Genomic DNA, 26,983 nt, shown 5'->3' on the forward strand with positions numbered 1-26,983 from the left:
AGGCTGGTACATAGTAAGTCCCATAAAAATATGTAGGATGAATGAAAAAAAAATCAATGAATAATTAATTAAACATGTATTTTCTTAGAGGCCCTGGAATAAAGGATAATTTGAAAAATTTTCCTTAGTGGTTTTCCCTCTATTTGAGTTAGTTTTATATTAGAATTACATCAAAACCCAAACTAAAGCTTCTCTTTCTTATATTTCATAATAATGTATCTGAATTTTTAAAAGATTCTTAGCAGGGCAACAGAAAAGAAATCCTTTATCTGCTATTATTTTCTTTTTAAAGTTAGGGTTAATGCATAAAGCAGGGGAGAATAATATATACTCTCTTTAGAATTTTGGAAGATTTGAGATAAGGCCAAAAGCTTAGCTCACTGAAAATGGAATGACTGCATGAATCAAACCTACCCTGAATGATCACAATTGAAATAGTGAGTATGCTGTATATCGCATAAACTATTTTACTATTTGTGCTCTAAAGGTGTTATAAACTATTTTACTATTTGTGCTCTAAATCTTATTATACAAAGATAATAAGATTTAAAAATCTTGAAGCAAAAGAATTCCTGTAAGTGTTATGACCTTAATCTCCGGCAACTGTCTCAGTCCCCTCTCACAGAAGCCTTGGTTGTTTAGAGTGAGTAGCCAAGACAAAAAGAATTCTTTTGAAATAAAAAATATTTGAGCCCCAAATGCTGATAAATTTTCTTCTCCTCTTAGAAGAACAAAAAGAAAGAAAGACGCAATCTCTCAACTTTACTTTTATATATAACAAGGTTATTGTGGTCAAATAAATGTGAAGAGTTTAGAATTCTACAAAATTATAAAATAATGATATAAATTATATTTTATCATTAACTACTACTAATGCAAATAAATTCTGATATGCCACTGAGAAAAGTGATATATTTTATCCACACTAAATAAAAATAGACCCAATCTGACAATGAGAAATTATTCCTAACCTTATTTCTAAGCTTTGTAAAATTTGTAATTTTAAATCATTAAAAATTTTATAATCACTTTAATCTTCCTCCATTTATTAGTTCCTCACCATATTGAAAATCAATATTTATTGTCTGATCTATTTCTTAAATGATAGGAATTAAATATCATGTGATGTATTAGGCCTTTAAGAGATGTTGCTTTTCCTTTTCAGTTTATGAAAATGCTGGTTGTCATTTTACATGTACAGATTAGGTGGCTACTATGAGCACAGAACAATAATACTAAGCAAGTGATACACAATCTCTGCTCTCCTGGAGCATATAGTCTATAATTCTCTATTTCCAGCTTCCTACTAGATATTTCTGCTTGGTTTTCCTATTGGCATTTCAAATATAAGATATTTAAGTCCAAATCAAATACATGTTTTCTCCTCAAATCTACATCTCATACTAATACTTAACATCTTTAAAACTATAACCCAGTAAATCAAATATTACTTTAGCTTTCAAAGGAAGCAACTTTTGAGGGTTTTCACAGGTGAGAAACAGGAGGCTTAGTGGGCTCAGCCACTTGCCAACAATCACATAGTTAATAAGTCCCAGAGCTGATACTTGAACCAAGATCAGTCTCCCGGCTCCTTCTCCATCATATGATACGTTTTCATCAAAGATCTCATGTTGCCTGGAACCTAGTAAATCATCAAAAATATTCTTGAATAGACTGGGTGTGGTGGCTCATGCCTCTAATCCCAGCACTTTGGAAGGCCAAGGCTGGTGGATCACGAGGTCAGGAGTTCAAGTCCAGCCTGATCAAGATAGTGAAACCCCGTCTCTACTAAAAATACAAAAATTAGCCAGGCACAGTAGCGGGCACCTGTAATTCCAGATACTCAGGAGGCTGAGGCAGGAGAATCACTTGAACCCAGGAGGCAGAGGTTGCCGTGAGCTGAGGTAGCACCACGGCCCTCCAATCTGGGGACAGAGTGAGACTCCATCTCAAAAAAAAAAAATCTCTTGAACAACAAATATAATCAAATTTTATTAATTCAGATTTCACATTTTTACTATATCTATTTTCCATTTTGTTGACAAGGTAGTGGGAAGGGACTAACATTTGCTGAACATCAAACATTTATGTACCTGAATCATTTATTTCTTATATGTCATCCCATTTTATCCTTATACCTCTAAATCAGGATCATTATCACCATTTTAATAAAGTGAAAACCCAAGAAATTGAACAATTTTCTCAAGATTCCTGGGCCAGTGGGTGTTAAAGTCACAATTCAAGTCTGTCTAATTCTGAGAACTTACAATTTTTCTACTATACCATTTTGCTGATCCATTTTGCCTGGCAATCTATAGAAAGTAGTTTCCTTCTTCACATGTGTAGCTTTTCAAAGGATGTATGTGAAATATTTCTGCCATATCACTTATGTCAGCTAAGTCAGAATAAAAACATTGATGAGATGTCACCTATTTACTTACAGTGCTTCAACCTGAGCCCAGAAGCATGATTCAAAAACTCAGGCATGTGTGTTAATTTCCCTATGATGTTGGAGAAAGTACTTATTCCTTCTATATCCTACGGGTACATATAAAGCATACCAAAAAGTTAATACTGATAAAAGTATTTTCTTGCCAAAAATAGTAAGACAAATTTAAGAGAAATAATCATTGATTTTTCAGTTCTCTTAAATTTGTCTATTTTTGAGTTACATGTAAAGTCAATATAGGCTTCTAAACTCTCTTTAACTTTTCCAGTATGTTACAGTTTTTAACAATCTGTTGTTCAAAAACTAAATACTAGAGATTTATAAAATATTAGATCATATTTGAGCATAAACTGTTGACAGCAACAATGTGATTTTCTTTCTTTATGTCAGAGGGGAGCATCGCATCTCAGTCAGCCTAAACCAATGATGACATATTTTCTGTTGTTTTTACCCACACTTTATACTTAATTTAACAAATATTTATTAAGTGCATAGTTGGCAAGGTGACACTATGGAGGAGATGAAAAAGACTAAGATATCATTTGTGTCCCTCAGGAATTAATAATCTGATGGCAAAAGCCAACATGTATACAATCAACTGTAGTATTTCAAAGGATAAAGCAAGTCCTTTAATAGCAATATAAAGTGATCTGCTAGTATTGAGAGAGCAAGGCTAGAGGGCAGAGCAATGTGGAGCTTGGATTGAAGTGGCAGGATATTAAAGGCAAGACATCAGTTACGAAGCTAAAGCACATATAGGCAATAACATGATAACGGCCTGAATTAGTCAGTGGACTGATAGAATAGAAGGAAAAGGAATACCAGGGGCATTTCAGTGGAAGAATCAATAGTATGTGACAATCAGATGTGAGAGTGGAAATTAGGAGGTGTCAAAGATGAATTCAAGTTTTCTTATCAGATACTGAGCTAGGGAACACAAAATTAGAAAGCTGCGGGAGAAGCATACGACATTTCATTTGAGGTTTGTGGGTTTAATATACCAGCAAGCCATCTGTGAGCAGATAGCCATCAGTGGGAAATTTGAGTCTACAGTACAGTAAAGAGACCAGCACCAACGATATACAGCATAGCAGTAATTGGAGTACATAGAAGATTATAGAAATAGAAGAGTGCTGAGAATAAAAACTCGGGGGAAATTAAACACAGATATGATAAAGGAACAGTAAGCAGAAAAATACACTGAAGTAAAACACAAAACTAGAAAAACCAAAATGTGTGTGCATCAACACAGAAGGAAAATTTTGAAACAAAGAGTGGAAAGAAGCTCAAAATATTAACAATGTTGAGAAGTTCAGAATTGAGAATGAGGTATGGAATTTGACAACCAGGACTTTTGTGATGACTTTAGCGGATGAATGGGGAGCCTAGATTAAAGAACCCAATGACAACCAAGAACTAATAGCTTTTAATAAATCAATTAATATGTTTTTAATTGACAGTTTTTAAAATACTCTGTCACTCAAAAGTTTCTTTTCTTTTTTTTTTTTTTTGAAATGGAGTCTCACTCTTGTTGACCAGGCTAGACTGCAATGGTGCGATCTTGGCTCACTGCAACCTCCACCTCCCAGGTTCAAGCGATTCTCCTGCCTCAGCCTCCCAAGTAGTTAGGATTACAGGCATTTGCCACCACGCCCAGCTAATTTTGTATATTTAGTAGAGACAGGGTTTCACCATGTTGGCCGGGCTGGTTTTGAAGTCCAGACCTCAGGCAATCCACCCACCTCAGCCTTTTTCACACAAGATTCCATTCACTGTTTCTTAAATGGACTTTATAGTAAAATGATAATTTATGTAATAATATATTATTTCAAACTACTTAAAAGTTTAACTCTGTTAAATAGCATAAATATTAACAAATTATGCTTCATGGAAAGATTTATTAAAAGACATATTTTGAAACAAGAAACTAAAAAAAATTTAAAAACACATCGATGTTCTTCTGGTTCTCAAGTCTCCTTTCTCTAGAAATCTGAAATTGCCTACAAAGTATTGTTCTTGTTAGTTACCCTGTACAGTCACCCATGTCAGGAAGTCTACTGCGCTTGGGGCAACTGAATCCCGTGCAGAGTAAACTTCTAATTTCCTGGCTTATTCAATCTAAAAATTATTGTTAAACGGAGGATTATGACTGACAATTACTCTGACTTTAGTTTCCTAAAATGTATGTCTCTGTGTGTGTGTGTGTGTTTGTGTGTGTGTCTATAGAGAGGGAGAGAGAGATTTTTCATGCTTTTTTGCTTTTGCCAAATTTATTCTCCCAGGGATTTTTTCCTGCACTGGAGACCAGAGTTTACCTAAATTCCTACAGTGGTCAAAACTGTTTCCAGTATTGGTGTTATTAGTTATCTAGTTACCAATATCCAATATGCCACTCTTCACTGTTCAATAGATCATGTGCCTTAAAAATTCTCTCTCAGGATGACTATTTTTAGCAAATCTCTAGACTAGATCCCTTTCTAACCAAATTTATCTTATAAATGAGTCCTAAACTCTTTTGAATAATTTAAAATCAAATTTGAAAAATAAATTTACAAAAGATAAAAGAAATACATTCATCTGTCCTCCCTAACAAAGGACTAGAGAAAGTGAAGGCAATCAGTTGAACAAAAACAGGTTGTTAAAATTCACAGCATAGTCTGTGTTGAGATTTTGAAATAATAAAAAAGTGAATGTAGATGCATTGTTCCAGGGATTAAATCAGACAAGAGAGCTAAGCTTTTCAAATTCACTTTTCTGAACAATTCAGAAAGAAAAATTATATAAAGTTTCTTGTGCCTTTCATTTCACATTGATTAATATGGTAAACAATTTTTTCCCATTTTTGATACAAAAATCAAACAAATTCTAATTTTAATAATAAAGCAAAAACATTTTTCTAAGTATCTTATGTTATTTTAACTTTGTGATTCTAGAGGTAAGTAAAGTCCTATGATGGCTTGACTTGACCTATATATTATAGCAGAGGCAATATATAGTCTATAATGAAAAGCATAGTTTTCACTGACTAGACTGAGAATCCATAGATATGAATGCTACTTCAACTATGCTACTAATAAGCTTTGGGCAAGTAAATTTCGTTTCTGAACATTTATTTCAAGGAAAGGAATCATTGACCTCTTTTAAGAGTCTGGTGAAAATGCATACACACATATAATTTTATAAAATATTTCAAGAAGTTTGTGGACTTCTAGGAATTAAAGTCCCCATTAATGAGTAATTAAGTGAAGACATACATAATCCTAAAGTGTGTTTACATTCTGTTTCTAAAACAATTTGTAATCATTTAGTTCCCAATTATTTCTTAAACTAACAATAAACAATTGAGGGGTGTAGGCGAAAGCCTTGCTCTTCTATTTTCTCCCCCATTTGCTGCCTTTGCCCTTTGAAACCAAGATTCTTCTTATGTAAATATCATATAGGATATCTTGCCACAAAGAATATTTCAGTGTAATTATTCCTTAAAATATTCATGTCTCACGTAATTAGCTGGTATATCATCTGTAATTTGCTTATACGTAAGGTCAAAAACCTGAGGTAATGCATCATAATCTAATCATTTCTACTTTCTTTGCCAAGGTTCACTGAATCTTTTAACCTACATTGACTATGATAAAGTTAATTTTCCATATTAAAGTAATATTCAAATTAGCCTTTTAAAAATTATACTATGGGAAAAAAATGAACACACTTAAGTCAAAATTAAGGGTGCCATAAGCAAATAACTTGGCAGGATTTCTTAGCAAAAATATATATATATGTATACAAATATATGAAGCACATTTCTCTAAGTTATTTAAGTTGGTATATTAAACCAATTTATATCTAATCCAGTGAAATTTATGGCACATATGTTAATTAGGCTAACATAATTGATAAATTAAGAAACATTTCACTCTGTAAAAACAATATTTCTATCTCATAGATTTTTTTTCATCTTTTAGTTTTTATGAACTTATGTATATGCCACAAAAATATCATATTGATATTAGAAAATGTAATATACCTACATTTGGATTAAGTTATAGCCCCAGGCTCTCTGTCAAATAAAGGGTGCCAGACAGTCCACTATCTGCATCTATCTCTTAATTGATAATAACTAAAGGATTCCGAATTTTATATAACCATCAAGAGAATATGCTGAAAATAATTGGCCCTTACTCTACAATAATTGAACAAGTCTCAGAGAAATATGTTAAGACAAATGTATTTTGCTTTCCCATTAGCCTCTTTATCTTCAATTTTTTTATCCATTTGTTTTGTCCAATTGGGTTTTATTTGTACCTTTTTAATAAGTTACAACTCTAACAACTGTTTATTTTAAATTTACTTTTTTAATTCACAGGTAAAATTATATGTATTTACACATACAACATGATGTTTTGAAGTCTATATGCATTGTGAAATGACTAGCATTACCTCACATAATTACTATTTTTGTGGTAAAATAGTAATTTACATCCACTCTTAGCATTTTTATGACTACCTTATATTATTAACTATAGTTACCATATTGTACAGTAGATCTCCTGAACTTATTCTTTCTAACTGAAATTTTGCATCCTTTGACCAACATCTCCCCAACCACCTCAGGCCCTGATAACCACCATTCTATGGAGGCTTCTCAAAAAATTAAAAATAAAACTATCTTATGATCCAGCAATCCCATTGCTGGATATATATCCAAAGGAAATGAAAACACTATGACGAAGAGATATCTCCATTCCCCTACATATTACAGTGTTAATCACAATAGCCAATGTATGGAATCAACATAAAGAATGTTTTTAATGACGAATAACCAGGGACACATTTTATTAATCTAATATGCTACACCTTACTATGCAAGTTGACCTTGCATAAAAGCAAATTTACAAGAATATTAGCAGTAAATAATTCCTAACATCTTGGAGACAGTTTTTAAAACAATACATTTGTTGACTCATTCAAGATGTATTTAGTGAGCTACTACTGTTCTATGCCAAGTGATATTCTAGGTCCTACACATGCATCATAAACCAAACTGAAAAAAAAATTAACTCTTGTAGATTTTCAAAGTTACTATAGTAGCAAGAGGAAGAGACAAACAGCAAGAAAAAAATACATGTAGTTATTCCTTACTTAATGACAGGGATATGTTGTGAGAAATGCACCATTCGGTATTTTGTCATTGAGCGAACATCATAGAGTGTACTTACGCAAACTTAGATAATACATGCTAACTGTAAATGTAGTCTAGATGGGATGGCCTGTTGCTCCTAAGCTCCAAACCAGTATAGCATGTTACTGCACTGAATACTGCAGGCAATTGTAACACAATGGTAAATATTTGTGTATTGAAACACAGTATAGTAAAAATATGGATTTTTACTATAAGATGATGGTCTCATAAGCTTGCAATACCATATTTTTTCAATTCATCGTTGACTGAAATTTCATTATTTGGTACATAGCTAGGTTAGATAATGATAAGCACTATGAAGAAAAATATAGCATTACTTACACATTAAGAAAACAGATCAATCTACTAAATATCAGGTCATCCAAAAATTATTTTTTAAACCAATATAATAGTTACTCCTGAGAATAGGTTCAAGAATTTTTTTAAATCATGATAAATGTCATCTCCTACGCCTCTTCATTCCCGCCTCCATCTCAATCCATTCTTCAAAGAGCAGCTAGAAGAATTAGATCCTCCAGAGGCTTCTCATGATCCCCCTCACTTAGACCCCTCAGCACAAACTGACCCATGCCCGCCTCCAGCTTCATCATCCTCTGTGTTTCTCTAAACTCACTATATTTGAGCCATAGTAACGTTTTGTTTTTGTAAGTCTGTCAAACATATAAAGCGTCTTCCTGCCTTAGGTCTTCACACATATATTGTTCCCACCTTGGGCCCACCCCCACCTCTCTAATCCCAACCCACCTCCAAATCCATGGGGCCCTTGCTCAGACTCTGCCGGAAGTCTACTGCTCACTTGTAAGCTCATAGTCCCAATGACGGATGGTTTTTAATCTTTGCTATTTGGCTTCTAGGATGGGTATGTCTTACTAACTCATGTATTTTCTCTAACATGTAGAATCTGATTCTGATGGCCATTCCCTCTGAGGAATAAGATGCTTTCTGGGACTTGTAGCCATGGGAGAAAGGTTTAAAACACTTTCAGAGAGTTGAAGAGAAGCCACTTTATGCTTGGAATCATTGTTGAAAAAAATTCAGCTATGAAAAACCACAAATGTGTAAACCATTAAATAATCCCAGATAGCAATAGTTCAGGGAATTATTGTTCAGTCACCTCATGCTAAGTATTCTAAAGAACACACACACACACACGGCAAACACAGGGTTGGTGATGTTTTCTATGTCTTTCAGAGTGAGAAATTAGAATTATTTTTGAGGATGAGAAGAATCTTTTTACAATGACTAGCATATCCCAAATTTCCACCATGACACAAATTTAGAAAAATATTTGATTTTATTTCCATATATGTCACCCCAATTTTTTCAGAGGCAAGAACCTATCTTTTCTTTTTTTTTATCCCCAAGAACTGGCCGAAAAGAAAAAAAAAAAGTTTAAAATAGATAGTCAATTAATATTTATTAAATAAATCACAGATAGTAAAGAAGTATTAGAAGCAGCCTGAGCTGAAGCTAACTCTCCCTTGTCTCTGTCAGCCAGGCCAATTATAGCTCAGAAGCCACTCAGGGAATAGAACTCTCTTGTGAAGCATCTATTCCTTTAAACTAAGGCCTTAAGTTTTCCCAAACCCTGTAAATTCCCAGATTCTTCTATCTGGATTTATGCAAGAATGATTCCAATCCACTGGTTGGCAAGGAGAATGGTTTAATAACTGCAGAGGAAATATAAAATTCTATTCAGAATACGATGAAAGCTGTAGGGGATTATGTATTCATTTATCTTGTAGTACAAAAACGCAAATCTTCAAATAACAGAGTGTTGCCATGTTAGCTTCCTCTGGAGAGCTGAAAAATAAACTGTGAAGACAGCAGAATGATGTGATTTGTATCGGAGTCACTGGAATTGACAAAACCTAAATTCTTTTTTTTAATTTATTTATTTCAGTTAACAAATGACAAATTTTATAAACTAGTGGCATACAATATGATTTTAATGTATGTTCTGCTATGCAAAGCCTCAATTCTTAATCGATCTACAGGATTCAGCTGATAATGTGAATTCTGTCTACCTGTGTTTTTACATTTGTGAAAGAATTATATTACTTTATTATTCAGCTTTTTTGAGATTCCATATTCTAAAATTATGACTTTCAACCATCAAATATAAGGTAGTAGAAATATGGGGCAAAAGTTTTTGCAGTTTTGTATCAAAAAAGTAGATAAATGCAATAGGGAGTGCATTAAAGAGAATAGAAAGAATTTTTTTTAAAGGAACAGGGAAAAAAGAAGAGAAAAGAATGTAAAAGAAAGGAGAGAGGAAGGGAGGCTGAAAGAGCAAAGAAAGTGAGGAAAGAAGGGAAATATTAAAGTATTTGATAGAGCTTCCCTACCACTCAGATGCTTTTGTATGTGCAGTATTTCAAAGTTCTTCCTAGGTAAATAGCAATGTCTTTCCTTTTTATTAGCACTGCTGCAGCTGCTGTTGCTCACAAAGAGATTCACAAATCAAAATAGACTCAGTTAGCTTTTCAATAATTCTGAAAAGGTAGGAGAACATTGCCAGAGAAGGATAGCACTCCAGTATCCTAACATGGAGTCTTGTTAGCAAAACAAAGTGTGAATTGCTTAGATAATTCCCTGCTGTTGGTAATTCCACTGGGTGCCGCCTGTGCTATTTCTTCTCTATAGACCAATGCCATTGAACAGGAGATGTCAGAATAATATGAAAAAGTTGCTCTTTTGAAATGTTTAGTCTTTTGGATTTTTTTTAAATGTCAGCATGATTCATACCTATTGGTTCTTAGCCTGGAGCACCCAGCACACCAGGAATTGAGGAAGCTAGGCCAGGATGTGAATAATGAATGGGCTGCATAAGCAGAAGTCTATACCCAGTCAATAGTAAAGGCATGTGCAGAGTTGCAGGCCAGCATTTTCACAGATTCTTTCTATTCTCTCTCTCTCAAGGGAAAACAGGAAAACTAGCAAGAGCTAGCAAGAACTAGCAAGAGCTTGAACAAACGCCTGGACTCAGATTGGAAGACTGCTCATTTGTCTACTGCTTCATTCCTGGAAATCACACTGGAACTGCCTGATTAAGGTATTTGGAAAAAACAAATTTTGACACATTTTGTTGATTATCTACCTCCTTTATCCATCCATATCTTTTGATATGTGGTGGCAGGGTGGAGGGGGTAGTATTTGTGCCAAAGATTGGAAGATTGAAAAAATGTATCTCTTTCAAAATCTTTGTAATATTAAGGGGAAATTAGTATTTGTCACATCTTCTGAAATTATTACTAGTATTAATGTTTTTGAAATGCTGGTTTTGTTGGTGGGGCACTGGCTCCTTGTATAACATGTTTGCTTTCTCCCACTGTCATTTTGTACTCCATCAAATCCAAAGTTGTCATGGTTCATTATCTGTAGATGATCTTGAGCAGCCTTGCATTCTAAAAGAATATGCCATGGCATCTGCCTCTGTGCTTTTGTGGCCTGCTGCACAGCTGATATTTAGCAAGAGTATTGGGTGAGGGGCTAGAGGAGAGAGAAGAATTTGTCTCAGACCAATGTTTCTTTGCACACCATGCTGTGTCTCATTCTTTCATACATGCCTAATTCAGCAGTGAAGTACATATATCACACTGTAACTATTACATACATTAGAGTACATAATTGGGGTTGTAAAGTATCTGTTGAATGTCTTAACTAATGAATTCCATCAAATTCAATTATCATTCTTAGACTCTTCATTAACCAATCAAATTACTCCTCTGGTATAAGTCATTTCTAAGACACGTTTATTAGACATAAACACAATTCTATGAAGTAAATGTGAAGTGATTAGATTATCTCATGATCTTTACTTGGAGTCCCATGCTCCTGAAGTTTGGATTTCTAAAGAATAGCCTTTCACATTGTTTCCATTGTATGTAGGAGAAATAACACTACAGTGTGAAGCTCTGTCCTTAAGACTATTTAACTACTATATCTTAAACTTTTTCTTTCCCTCAGGAAGTTTGCTACGGTGAGTCACCAATGCAAAAATACGTAGAAATATACCAACCATATATGTCTATAAAATTAACCTGCTTATTAAATGAATATATCTATAGACTTATGCCATACTGAATCATAATGTTCTTCACCTTTTAGGAATAAATTATTTCAGTGTTAGAACTTTCTCCTATCTCTTGCAGTAAGATACCACAGTGTAGGATCACAGTTGTTATTGTTGAAACTTTTTTTTTCAAATTGTTATTTCTTTACAAGTAATTCTGGAAAGGCATATACCCAGTATTGACAGTACTGAAGTTTTCTAGGAAATAACTGCCACATTACTAATTTACATTTGATATTTCAATCATTTTACAATGAAGGGCAGGTGCCTAATGTCCTTGCAATATGATTCTTACCATACAGATCTAAAAATATTTCCACTTTGTTCTTTTCTACTTTGATGTCTTTTAGGAACATTTTTATCTTCTGTCCTACAACTATTTTGAGAAGCATCTCAAAATGTGATCTAAAGCCAACCTACAAAATTAGCTGGGCGTGGTGGCACATCCCTGTAATGTAAAGGGATTACATCCCTGTAATGTAAAGGCACATCCCAAAAATATGTGCCTGGGTTCCATGCCAAACTTAAGTCAGAATCTTTGGGAGTAGGCCCTAGGACCAGAATTTAAAATACACTATTAGGTGATTATAACATACTCCAAAGTTTAAGAACCACTGCTTTACAAAATGAGAGCAAGGAAACAACTGATAGAAGAGCATTGTAAAACTACAGACATATAACTGACATCAAAAAAAAAAATCAAAATCAAGTTAAATTTGGATTTTAACTTTTTTCTACATGTTTTCATTTCTTGACGCTGCACTAAGCATTCTAGGATGTTTATTTCCTCATTAATATGTCTTAAATATTTTGAATTAAAATTTTAATATTTAGTGTTAATTAAGTATATTAAGGATATGGATGTCTCCTATTTAAAAGCTTTTCCAAGTTGTCTAACAATGATTAATATTTATAATGGTAAGAGGTATTAAATTAACAGTTGGCATAATTCATTATTATTTTCATATTTGAATCTTTAGTTTTGCAAAGCTTTGTAATAACAAGTCTTTTAATATTTTATATATCTAATAAACACCACTTTTTAGAGAATTTCAACCTATGTTTTTGTTATGGTGTCCATTGTGATGAATAACCTGGGTGTCTTACTTTCAAAAGATGCTTTATTAATACAACTAAATTGAATTCTTTGAGCTTAGATTTGAATATTTCCATGTTATCTAATGTTAGTAAGATAATTTTCTCAGTGCAACAAGTAAGACATTGTTTGCCAATTTAATATACCAAACTCTAAAGTAAGTATATACTCAAATGAGAGTTAGGGAATGAAGAACTGTCTTCTGAACCATGAAAAGACAGAATGTCATGATTACCTCGGGCACTGAAAGACAGCAAATATCAACATTAGTTCTAGTAGAAAGACTACAGAGAATGTTTGACCCATAAAATTAATTTTTGCTTCCTGCATAGCCAACTCCATGGAGACAAAGTCTAAAAAGGGAAAATGGTCAAAATCTTAGGTTTGTAGGTTAACTTACTTTGTAAACTAAATATGTCCTGAAAAGACTGGAATAATTTAAATTCTTTCCATGTCCATAAGAATCATTTTATAAATCGAAAAGTCTTTTGTTTTGATTTAGTTTCAAGGTTGTATTTAGATTATGGACAGGCACTACTGTAGTTGGGTTGTGTTTCAAAAGTTTTATTTAGAAGTTAAATATTTGGGACTCAAAACTTATTTTCAAATAGAAAGAATGCTATACATGATGTTTCATGCACAGATTCAATATTATGAAATCCACAAAATTATAGTAAAAGTATATAATTTATAAAACTAGAGAATTGAAGAATCACTGAAAACAATACTATATGATCCTCAAAATTAAGCCAATTAGATCACAAAAAAATTATACATTTACTTTGAATATCAATGCTAAAGGAAAGTAAATTTGCTTATAAATAAATGAGAAATTAAAACAGATGGTAGGATATTTTTCTAAAACATAGAGAAAGTGGGGTTCTAGCAGAGCAGTATTCTTCCCCTGAGCAGGTGAAAATGAGATGGAGGGGAGAAATGCCAGGTAGATTTAGAGAATCAAAAGCAAAAGGATCTCAAGTATGGGTGGCCAGCAGCATGAAACTAGCTATTAAATAGAAAATTTGCTTGTAAATTGTATGTTTATAATCGAGAAGAACAGGTGTATTCAATTCTTTTTTTGTTGTTGTTTGTTTGAGGCGAAGTTTCGCTTTTGTTGCCCAAGCTGGAGTGCAATGGTGTGATCCTGGCTCGATGCAACCCCCGACTCCCAGGCTCAAGTGATTCTCCTGCTTCAGCCTCCTGAGTAGCTGGGATTACAGGCATGTGCCACCACGCCCAGCTAATTTTGTATTTTTTGTATTTTCTCCATGTTGACCAGGCTGGTCTCAAACTCCTGACCTCAGGTGATCCACCACCTTGGCCTCCCAAAATGCTGAAATTATAGGCGTGAGCCACCACGACCAGCCTCAATTCTTTAAAAATGAGTAAACAACACATCCATTTAGATTGCAGCTGTGTAGAGGAATGGCTAAAGAGAGAAAGTGAGCATGCGTGCTAATTCAGTGACTGCCAACTAATGGAGTGAAGGGAGAGCTAATGAACCTCTGGCCTTCTATCAGTGGCTTTTGCTCTGAGTGGATTAACTCCTTACTCAACACTTTAGTGAGCTCCACTTTCTAAAGAATTCTACTCTTTGTTTCTTTCTAAAAATTCTGCATCAAGTGAACCAAATCTACCAATTTGCTGCCTTTGTGAGCTCAGTTGTTCATTTAATTTACGAAATATTTATTGAATACCTACTATGTAGTCAGCACTTTGCAAATTTTGTTACTTTTAGCCCAGACTTTAAGACACAAAGAATATTTTATTGTATTTGAATTTTAGTATTTTGTATTTTACCATTTCTCTTTATTTTTTGTTTCTTAAATTTGGCTAGTTGAAGGGAATAGAATGGAGGGCTAGCAGTGTGGATAACACAGAGACGAAGGCCAAAAAAGGAAGTACCTGTCTTATTCCTCTATTCTTCAGATTTTAAGGAGGTGTTAGCAGCGCTAAACAGAACCCCCATCACTTCCATTTAACCTTAAAAACAGTTGTTAGAGATGGAAAGACAAAGAGAACTATTTGCTCATGATTAAAATTCTCCATTCAAAGCGAAGAAAAATTAATACATTCAAAATGAAGACCTGCAATATAGAGCACTTTTTGAGCTGATGTATCTTACTAGTAGGCTAATCTATGTATAAGAAGCAAGAAGTCAGAAAGTCATCCTGGAAAAATGACCCATAATTCTTCATCAACTGTAATTTTCAGTAAAATAAAAGTCTAAATCTCCATTACTAGTTAGTTTGAAGTATAGAAGATTATCATGTAAGTTTCCAAAATTCCTTCTAACTCTAGAAATTCTACTGGAGAGACAGATGAATAAGACTGGGAAAAAAGAATGGCTCATCTTTTACTGAAGAAAGATGTTTAGAGGAAATTTTAAATATAAAGCACCCCTTCTTTCCATTCCATTTTCAAGATACAAGAGCAAAGAATGAGTGTTGTCAACATTCAAAGAAGTGTCTTAGGGCAGGAATGATCAATGTCTATGTTGAGTTATCTGAATCTATTTGACAGCTTCTGAAAGCTACTGTACAAACCTGGACTCAATAAGAGGATGATGGTATAGTCTCACAGCCTTGTGTGAATTTTCCAAATGGTTTTTTCACCCCAAGCCTTAGGAGTGACACTTCAAAATTGTATGACTGATGCTGTATCATCAGTTATATTCACATATAAACTTGCTTGATAATATTTCCCATACTTAAGTTTCCAGTCATTCTGTCTTTGTTTCTTACGCTTCCCTGATCTAACAAATCTTACCCATGATGCAGCCTGAGTTCACACCTTTGTTTATTCAACAATTTTATTAAGCATCTACAATGTCAGTCACTCTTCAAAGTCTCTTGTCCAGGACTCTGACCTCATGGAGATTACATTCTAGTAGAGAGGTAGACTATAAACAAGGAACAAATATACAAATAATAAGACCCACCAAAATCTTGTTTATTCAGTAATTTTAATCATATTTTTGTTTAAATTTTCTTCCTCCAAGTTGTTTTCAGTAAGTAATCCTTCTTTTCATTTTAGCCTCATTGATTCTTACTGTTTTCAACATTGCACTCAAATTAATATAATCCACTTATTTTAACTCTTTTAACATTTTCCATCATCTTAAGTGGAAGGGACAAAGAAATTCATAAATTTGCATATTACATAAGATGAATTGCCTGAGAAATCTAATATATATAGCTAAATGTAAGTAATACTACAGTGGCTCCAATGTGGCCATTACGGAATCAAATAACTCAAAGGCATCTTTTCTTATCATGAGATTTTTCTTAATTACATTTGCCAGTGGCTAAGTGTCCCATTTCAACACATTGGAATGCATTTTCTGTGGTAAGTTGTCAGTGATCATAAACTATCTGGCAAGAATTTATTCTAATTATCCCAGCAACCTCCTCCAGGATCTCTAGTTTAACCATTCTACATTTACTATGTGTACTTGGCACAAAGACAGTATAAAGGTTAGCCACTAAATGGTTTATAAATTTTTCACACTATTCCAGGATATTAGAACCAGATAGTCATTTACATGTGTACACATATAAGTGTCTGAATGTACATCTCGAAAATGCAATAGGTTATGTCTGATGATGGTTCAAGAACTAGAAGGATAATCTTAAACGAACACAAAAATTTCACATTTTAAGTTATTGCTAAGAAGAATAGCAATGTAAGAATTTAGATAGCTGAAAAAGTAAAGAATCAAGGCAGCGTAAAGTCCCTATATTTTAGGGTACTTAACTAGCTGTTAAAAAGGGCACCTCTCTGACATCATTGAAATCAAATCATGCTTCATCAAAATGCAGAGAACATGTATTTTATTGAGTATGACTTATCTAGGACAAATCTTGATAGCATCTAGAGACAGACCAACTACTAAGACAAATTATTGAGACAATTATTAAGAAATTTGTGTAAATAACTTTATTAAGTCTTAGATTTTAAAAACTCTCAAAACAATTACAACCTTTACATACCTGTGATGGTTTTTTATTCCATGGACAATTTTTCAGGATATTAAAAATTCAGAGCACCCTAGCAACACAGTAGTATATTTACTGTTACAGTATCCCCATTTGATTTATTTTTTATGGAAAATACCCTAATGTTTTTATTTATTAACCTATGCAATATTGGCTGAAGTATAACATAACTACAGTAAAGTGAATAAAACATACATTTTATATAGCACAATGAGTCTTTTTTCTCTTGCTTTTTGGCCATTTGATCTTTAAAACTTTTTTTTAGTTATTATGATGATGCTTTAATATCCAGAATATACAAAGAAATCTTACAACAAAAACCTAATGTGTCTATTTATTAAGATAATTACAAATTAGAAAACAATGAAGATAGGATTTAATTGAATGGAAAATATATTAAACGTTTGTATTCATGGAAGAAACACACAGAAAGATGAATTATAATTTTCTATCAAATATACAGAAAATTAGATAGAGTTTTTGATTCAGAATAGCTGATAAGTTGATGATATGCTAATGTTAAAAATAAGCATTTTTCTAAAGTATTTAAATAGAAACATAACAAAAATAATCCTGGGTATGATCACTTTGTTAGAGATCTGGATTCAAATTTAGATTTCACAATAGAAAAATAATTAACAGCAAAGTGGAAAGAGCAACAAAACCACAGTTATTTACAGTTTTTCACATAATCTTGTAAGAAATGAAGTTCAAGGTGCTAAAATTAGAAAAAAGAAGGAAGCATCAAATACCATTACAAGACACATTGTACACTGAGGACCAAAGAGCAACTTACTGAAATTGTAGAAAAGAACAATGAATGACATGTTACAATATTCTGAGAAGAGAATGTTGAATTTTCTTCTTGAAATTTTTTAAAAGACAGTTATTTATCATTTGTGAAAAACCGTAATACAGTTCTGTTTAACAATGAAGAACTACACCACTGTATTACATCCCAATTCTCACATATTTGTAGATAAGCATTGAAACTATACTTAGTATAATAAACCTAAATTTCTGAAATATGAGCACTATCACAATTTTCTAGGTGTTAAGTTATTTTATACGATCTTGTTATTTAACTGTAAGCAAGGGAGAATCTGAGAAAAAACTCAGAAGAATGTATTCTCTTTCTAAAATGACTCTCTTTAAAGATGGCAGCTGAGTACATAGAATAATCAAATTGGTCATTTGGGTTTAGTGGTTGTATTTATGTTACATAGAAGAAGAAATGACCATTCTCTGATGGCATCCAAGAAAGTGCCTCTGCGAGGATAGAATTTTTACCCCAATCACAATTGCTCATGAACCCCTTTCATATTAATGGGCACATTCCAAGTAGAAAATACAATAATAAATTCCTTATGTTCTTTTAGGACTTTTAATTCTAAAAAATATTGGGACTTCTTATATACTGCTGGTTAACTTCTGAGTATGAACGTAAGGAAATTCGGTTTTATAATTTAGTTTTATAATTTAGGATCTTGAATAGGACTTTATAAATTGATTTATGATCAGTATGCTTCAAGTTTACTTTGGATATCAACTGTTGCCTTTATTGAATCTACTTAAATGAACAAAGAAGGAATTTCAAAAAGTATTCATCCAATAAACTGTAGTTAGGAAAATGCACATTAATCTAATTTTATTTACCAAGAACTTTGTCCTTTTCTTTAGAAAATACATTGAAGGAGGGAAAAATGAAAAACAGAAGGAAAGAGAAATTATATACAACTATAAAAATTAGGTGCAGTTTTGCATGCCTTTTATGTAACCTAGTATTCAAAACGTATCTGGTTTTATCAGATTCCATTATGTTATGGACACACAGACTAGTTTCTTCTAAGTAGGAAGAACATTCAAACTGAAAATCTAAGTTAGTGTTTTTCTACTGAAAGAAATGTTGCTGGTGAATAGGGAAAATGATTTATGTGCATAAAACTGACCTTATAAAAATAATTTCTGTGTTCATCATAAAGTTGAATTTTATTTCTACGAAACATTTGTTTCAGTTTCTTTTTGTAAATCTCTGATATACCATTAGTTTGTAGATCTCTGATACCTTAGAATATATAACAGTTCAAAAATATCTATTGTGTTTTCCCAAAAATTCTTTTATTAGTCAGCAGTTTCTTGTGATGAAACAGTGAAAACAATTTCTTCCATGCTTACAATTTTTTCAGTGTTTTAGCTAACATATTTTATAAACTGAAAATTATCTTTGCCTTTGATTCAGAAATTAAAAATTAAATATATTTATTAATTCAAAATTATATATCCAAAGTAAAGTAAAGGTTATTTGGTTTCTAATGCTAGCAATTCTTGTTTATATTTAATAGAATTCACATTTCTCCTGACAGGGAAAAAAAATTATTTCTCCACGTTAAGAAAGCCTTTGCATTCATGTCTTGAAACTACATATTTTTGTTCTGGAATATAAATCATCTATCTATTTTATATATATGCTGAAATTTAGTTTGTGCAACAGAATATATATCTATCTATATGTCTCTCTGTAATAGAATTCTGGACTGTGATGAGTTGTTCTCCATATACATGAAGGATTAGATACATATCTGTCTTCTTTCCAAAAATGCCATCAGCATTGTCAGTCTCAGAAAACAGGTGGAAAATTGCCTCAATGTTTCTGATATCTCTTATTAAATATAGTCACAATGCAGAACTGAAAAATACTGAAGTTTTATGAAGCATGACCATGAAATAATAATTTTTTTTTAAATAAAGGACTCATGTATCGAAATTTATATCCAAATGAGTGTTGTCCTTCACTGTGGTCACCTTAGATTTCAGAAATGCTTCCATCTTTCAAAACATTTTGTTATATGTTTGCCACTTTCAGAGCCAGTTTGTGCACCAGGAAGCAGTCTTTGATAAACACCACTGTGAAGATATTGTGTCATTATGATCAGTACAAATGAGGAGGCAGCCTTTCTAAACATGAAGAACATTTCTTTTAATGAGTCTGTGCCCTCTCCAAAAAAAAATGCATTCATCAAGTACACTTTAATTCGAAATGATATGTGCTTTTTAGACAAAAAGATACGTCTTTCACAAAGGAGGAGTACTCTGAGGCTGATGGACTCATGAGGTCACGTGCTAGTTAAAAGACCTGATAGGCTATCCCCAGAACATTAATTAAACCTTTTCAAGATTTGGGGAAGAAAGAAACATAAAGTTTTAGGCTGAATCAATAAGACCACTTTTTACTCAACTCTTGTTATATTATATAGTTATATCCTTATCCCAGACAGGATATAAGGTCCTTTCAAGAACCCATGAGGCTATGCATGACCTTCCCCTGCTACTTCTCTTTACTGGAATATAAAACGTTACTTGAGCCTCCAGTACTTTGCATACATAGTTACCATTTGCTATTTACTTTGCATTAGGGATATATAAAATAAACCCTAAAAAGCCAGCCTCTACCAAGCTCAGATGGGCTCACTAGCGAATTTTACTAAACATTTAAAGGAGAGATTTTACTGGTTCTCTACGATCTCTTCCGGAAGATAAAAGCAGAGGGAATATATCCTAACTTATTCCGTTAGGACAAAATTACATCGATATCAAAACCAGACAAAGGCAATACAAGAAAAGAATACCATAGACCAGCATCTCTCATGAACATAGATGCAAAAGTCCTTGACAAAAGCTAGCCCATAAGCCATCATGCCCAGTGAAAAGGTCGTGGAACTGTAGAGGAACGTTCTGCTTTTCATTTCAAACCATTCATTTATTCAACCAATGTTTACTTTTGTGAGGTTGATTCTATGTGGTCAAGAAATCAAACTTGTCATCTCTTTCGTTCAGTCAGTAACTAATTAATTCACTCATTGAATCAATATTTTTTCAAAGTGTACAATGCATTAGCATTATACCTTGTGCCGGGGGATACAATAGTCAGCAAAATAGGCCAAATTCCTGTCATCATGATTTTACATTATATTGGAGAAACAGACAAATAATCAGATATTAAGCAAATACAATAAATTAAGATATATATATGTCTATATCTTGTTTATTATCTATTTCTTCAAAATAATGTAAGATATATAGTAAAATTTATATTATGTATAATAATGTTATATAGATATATAACGTAAAGTATGCTAGTGATATATGCCAAGAAGAAAACAAGAACTTCACATATACATAGGGGTGAAATTTATGTAGATTGTTCAGAGATTGACTCATTGAGAAAACGACTTTGTGTAAAACCCCAAAGGCAATAAAGAAAAGAGTCTTGATAATGTTTCCTGGAAGAGCATTGCAGACCTAAAGAATAAGCCAACAACAGAGGCTGGTGTAGAATGAGTGAGGAAATATGCTTGGAGCTATGAAGTCAGAGTTTTAGATGCAAATCAAATCATGCAGAGCCTTGTGAGAAATGGCAAGGAGTTTTTATTTTCGGCCAAATGTAATGAACAGCCTTTGGAGAGTTTTCAACATGGAAATGCTATAAAATGATTGACTACTGTAAAAAAAATTATTCCAGTTTCTGTATAGAAGACAAGATTTATACGTCAAGAATACAGGCATATAGAACAATAGGAAGTTACTGCCATACTCCAGGTGAGGCAGCTACCAGAGTTGGTAATTTTGATTAGACTTGTAGCTATACAGTACTGAGAAGTTAATAGACTTGAGATGTATTTTAAAAGTAGATCCTATATTTTAAAAGTAGAATCTAATATGATTTATTAACGGATTGAATATGGCAAATAAGAGAGAAGGAATCATCAAAGTAATTACCTTACATTTTTTTCCTTGAACACTTTGGCGAAGCCATTTATTCTGATGGGGAAGCCTCCAACAGAAACGGGTGGGGGAGGAGAAAACAAATTATGTTTTTATATATTAGGTTTGAGGTCATCCTTGGACTTCTATGAGAAGTCAGTTAGGCAGTTAAAATATAGAAGGCTGAACCTCAGGGAAAAAGACTGGGATGAAGATATCAGATTAGGATTTGTATGAAGTAAGATAATCTCAATAGCAAATTAAAGAACACCTTACAAAAATTTGCTTAAATATTACCGATATTTGTTATGTCACTTTATATCTATGTATTAAATCTAACTCTAGAGAGTACCAAGATTTATTCAGTAGATAATTGATATGAAAACCCTGGGTCAGCCTCTCTGGGAGTCTCTGGGCCTATCCCCCATGTCTCCAGACTTTGTGCAGCATCTCAAGCATCATATCCTCCCACAGCAACAGATAAGGCAGAATCACTGCAAGGAGGACATGCAGAAGAAAAGGGTTCTTTTTAAAGTTAGCTCTCTCTCCTAATTGTAGAGAAGAGAGAAAATCTCTTACAGAAAATTACCAGTGGATTTCCCTAATGTCTTCTTCCAGAGCTACATCAAATGTCCATCCCTATACCATCCTTTGCAAAAGGGAAGTGTATTATCTAAATTTGAGAGGACAAGTATGAGTTATTACTTGTGACTGAGGTTCCATCATCAAAGAAAAATCTAGGACGGGTTGGGAAGGTAACCATCCACGTCTGCTACAGTAGGTATCCTTTTATAGATCGTATTTAAAATCAGCACCAAATGATGTCCCCTAAAATACACCAACTGTGCCCTCAAGATATCTTCATCCTCTGTATATAAAACTCTTTGTGGCTACTGGAAGAAACAGATTATATCAGCCTGAGAAGGGAATAGACAGATCTATTGAATCATAAATAGAACAAGAAGAAATAATAAAAGGGCTTATAACATTCCCAGAAAAGTAGAAGAAACTGAATTTCAGAAAATAAGTTTCTGGGTTTTATACCATAATTAGAGATTGTGGGATGGTATTTGAACATGCGCTAGTGCACCTGAATGTCTTAGGTGCCTGTGAATGCTGCTATTTACCAGAAGCCTCTGTAAGAGGGGTTAATAGGTACTAACTGTTCATTTGTTTCTGAATCTCTCCAATATACCAGGTGCTGTGCCTGGAGCAAATAAAAGGCAGGCCTTGTTCAAATCTCTGATGGTGATCTAGGTAAATAAGTAATACATTAAATATTTTTCCAAAACTCTCCCATTATTGTAATTTTTTTCTGACTTTAAAAACTATAACCCAAGCAATCTATTGACATTTCAATCACGACTAAAAACTATAACCCAAGCAACCTATTGACATTTAAATCACGACTACCTGGTTTACACTGTCTTTCCAGACATTTACTTTGTTCTATTATAGAAAAGACAATGCGAGTTGATATCTGCATGTGTTTTTAAGTACAAATTCTTATCTGTGTCTGCCATATCACACTGTATTGTGAGAAGTCCAAAATTTAGGTTCTTTCTTAAATTTAATTATCTGGTACTTTCCTACAAAACAGTGTGTCTCCTATTGACATTTCAAATTTCATTTTGTTCACATATCTTGTGTGTGTGTGTCTCCTTGATATTGATAACAATGGCTGAAGAGCTTATCTCCTCTTGATTCTGAAAATGTAATAAAGAAGGAAAATGCAAAGTAACAGCCACATGTGCCAGTTATTCAAGCAACCATCCAACTTCTGTATGAAACTAATATTGGGGGAATATGGTATGCATGCTGCAGCTCAGGCTCATTCATGTCAACGAGAAATACGGATGGCAAGGGACGGTGCTGCATTGACACATACATGAAGGAATAAAGTATTGAAATAAAATAAGTGAATGTGGTCTTATGAGAACCTTTGTTTCACTTAGAAGGCAGTTTCATGCATGTGGTCTTGTTTTTACACTTTTTTACTTCAAAACTTGATGTTTTACTTCAAAACAACATCATTTGTATTCTTAACTCTTTTTACTTCAAAACAACAGTATTTGTATTCTTATCTAACAGTTTATAATACAAATAACATGAAAATCAGATATGTTTACTCTTTATTTTGATTTTTATTCCACTTACTCCACTTGAATATATATCCAAGTAATCATCAAAAGTAAATGGATATTTGAGGAAAAAATATAATATTCAAGAACCTCTGAGAAGTTACATAGTTCTTGCCTGGCTCTAGGCAAATTTATAATTTGTAAAGATCTTCTAAAGGAGTTTGTATAACCTATTGTATAAATTCTTCCTTATTTCTAACTCAAATTTTTTATATTTTATATTAAGCTAGTTGAAGTTTTTTCTTAGAATAAAGCATCATCTCTTTGGCCTATAGCAAATGAAAAAATCTTACAGTTAATTAATGCAGAGATTTTTAAATTATAGATCTCTAGATAACTCATTTTGTTTCCTTTGTATTTTACACATAAAAGTAAACATTGATTTATAATTAAAAGAAGGGAAGAATTTATGATTTGCAATCATTTCTGTAAAAGAAGAATGGAATTAAAGATCTGTCACTATTTAAAATTAGAGATTAGGCATTTTTATCAAAGAAAATTCTGGAGAAATAATTTTGATTTTCAAATATGATTAGAAAAACTCAAACATTCAGCCTTGGCCTCTCTTTGAACTATTTCTTAGGCTAACAAGTTCTCCTACTCTCATAGTTTTAGGTGCTGTTTATAAAATTAATAGTTGTACATTTATAGATTTTTTTTAAATGTGCTTATTTTGTGGATAAGTATCATTATACCAAATTTATTTGGCTTTGTGAAGATTACTGTTTGAAAAAAGACTGATCATTTTGTAATGAGTATCATTACATGAAGAGCTATTATTTCCTGGAACCTTTATTCTGCAGCCTCAGAACATAGATCAGGGGCCCTAGCAAGTTAAGGGCCAGGCTCCTCATCAAGGTCATTGACCTCTTTATACCATTGCCCTTTCCTCAACTCAAAGTCAGCCTAATAGGAAGATTCACTATAGGGAAAGAAAAGGAGCAGTGCCTTCTTTACTATCACCCTGCATAGCAAGTAACAAATTCCAGGTTATGATTACCTCAAAGTCATTGTGGAGACTTGGAATATCCAAGAGTTTTAGAAATGGTTATGATCAGACACCTGTGTGTGACCCCAGGCAAAGTGGCTAAGCTGTCCAACATATTGTCCTTTATAACAATTATTTAAAAGGGTCCTCAAAACATCTCTAAGATAAGATACGAAGGTAGTTATGGTGTTTCCAAACTATTTTGACTTGTACTTTGTCAGTAGCCTGAGGCTGTATTAAGATATAACTTTTCATAAACAGTGGATGGCCATGGAATCAAATTAATAAAATAAAATAAAATAGAAAAAATAACGGACATAAGTTGCACCAAATTCAATGAGAATCAGTATTGCTTTGTGAAACTTTGCATACGAAATTGTGCTATAAAATGTATTTCTTACCATATGTAAAAGTTTTCCAAAAATGTTTAAAAAATGTCTACAGAACTGGACCATCTACTAAAACATGAAAACCTCCTAAAAAAAATACCTCTCAAAGATACAGAGCACAGACGAGCATTCAGGACCACTAGAAAGAAAGCAGTGCAGTGATGATCTTCAGGGTCTGTGATAGCTTTGGGTAGTCTTCTTGTTGCCATGTTGCATTGAGAAAGGTAGCTGAGCTGTAGATGTCGTGTGGGTGTAACAAATAAAAACTCACATATGTCCACTCAGTTGGACACTTACGGGAAAAAAGCAAATAGAATAATGTGTCCTTATTCAGTTTATGTAAGAACTGCTTTTAGGTATCTTTCCTCAGAATTCATGGTACTAGGATGGCTGCAGAGAATATTATCTATATGTTTCTTCTACACACTTTTACATTTGCTCTCTGGCATTTTTTTGTTTGTCAGCAAAAAGATGGCTACTGTATACTAATAAAATCCCTGTGCATCTACCCACAACTCATCCCTTCTGATGGATTTATGTCTAATTACTTAAAGCCTGTATTATGTTTCTCTATTTTCCAAAACAGAATATGAAACTGTCAGGCCTAAATTATCCTGAATCCCAATCTGTGAAAGGGCACACAATGATGGGAAAAATATATTCCTTATCAGAACAACCAGGTGTTCTCAAATATTGACTGAGCTGCATAATCATTTGGGCAAAGTATATCTTGCAAGAAAAGACAGTAATGTTCAAATTCTTACATTTTTATTTTCCATGAGTTTGGTGTTTTCCTTTCAGAATAATAATTTTTCAGGTTCTTATAAAATCAAGTTGATGCGTCAAGTCAGCCATCCTTGAAAGTATGAAGCCTGTGACATTAGGTCCTGTGATGTTGTTTACTTGTTGATTACTGGCATGGGTGCCCATTCAGAAATTCTGCTGTTCTACCAGGACTCCACTTTTGTTTTTCTAGAAGCAATTGCATCTCCATAGAATCTATCTTCTGGAAAGAAAACCTTCAAACAAAACACACTCTGCATTTGTTTATGTTAAGCCACATTAAAATTTTAAAAGGCAAACTACAGTTTAAAAGTACGTACATGAACCATATGAAATTGCTGATATTTTAGTTTTTTTGACCTATAAAAATGATGATTTCATATAGCTCAATCTAACATTACTTTTCTAAAAGCAAGGCAATATTCTAAACCCAATAGGCAATTGCTTTTAAATATCCAAATTCTTTCAGTTCAGCTTGTATTAGAAGCAGTCTGATGCTTTTCTTCATTCTCATATTTAATAAATATTTTCCTAAGTTTCTACTATGTTCAGAGTACCAGGCACCTGGTAAAGAAAAAAAATAAAGCTGACACAACTTAATAATAATGAACCATTTTTCTGATGATAGTAGGTTGTTGGCAGAACAAAAAATGTTATGTTTCCTTTGCTCATAAAGTAACCCAAAAATTTATAACTCCTTCAAATGTGTGGTTTTTCTTAAGCATTTCCTCAGCTTGGTATTATTTTTATCAAATTGCCTTTCTTTATTTCCTCCTGAGTAGATTCACTCTGAATCCACCTGTCAATGTACTTTATACTTCAGTCTCTCCAGGTATTGTTCCCCAATTTTTAATGTAAGAATTAGCCTGTCTCGAACATTTTTTTGAAACATTAACAACGCACTTAAGTCTTTATCATTTCAATTGCACTAACCACGATAAATAAAACATTTGTTCTCATATGTTATTGTTCCTTCAGTTTTGAGGAGAGCATAACACGGGGATGTCTATGTAGTTTGTCCTTTGTTAGACATTCACTGAATAGGCTGCCTGATGTTCTATCTAGCTCTTTCACATTTACTTGAGAAGTTGCATCATATTTTG

The 26,983-nt window shown here is 33.1% G+C and overlaps 1 protein-coding gene across 6 annotated transcripts in view; it reads left to right on the plus strand.

Annotated features, from left to right (window-relative positions):
- Positions 1 to 26,983, plus strand: part of SYT1 (synaptotagmin 1) — a 566,059-nt gene that overhangs the window by 98,983 nt on the left and 440,093 nt on the right. For all 6 annotated transcript variants that reach the window (XM_032296338.1, XM_032296345.1, XM_032296355.1 and 3 more), the window contains exon 2: positions 10,572 to 10,704. The gene's annotated coding sequence lies outside the window, so the exon portion shown is untranslated. The remainder of the gene's footprint in view (positions 1 to 10,571; positions 10,705 to 26,983) is intronic.

This window comes from Sapajus apella, unplaced genomic scaffold (assembly GCF_009761245.1).
Source record: "Sapajus apella isolate SASKATOON/1434 unplaced genomic scaffold, GSC_monkey_1.0 scaffold2, whole genome shotgun sequence".
NCBI classification, from domain to species: Eukaryota; Metazoa; Chordata; class Mammalia; order Primates; family Cebidae; genus Sapajus; species Sapajus apella.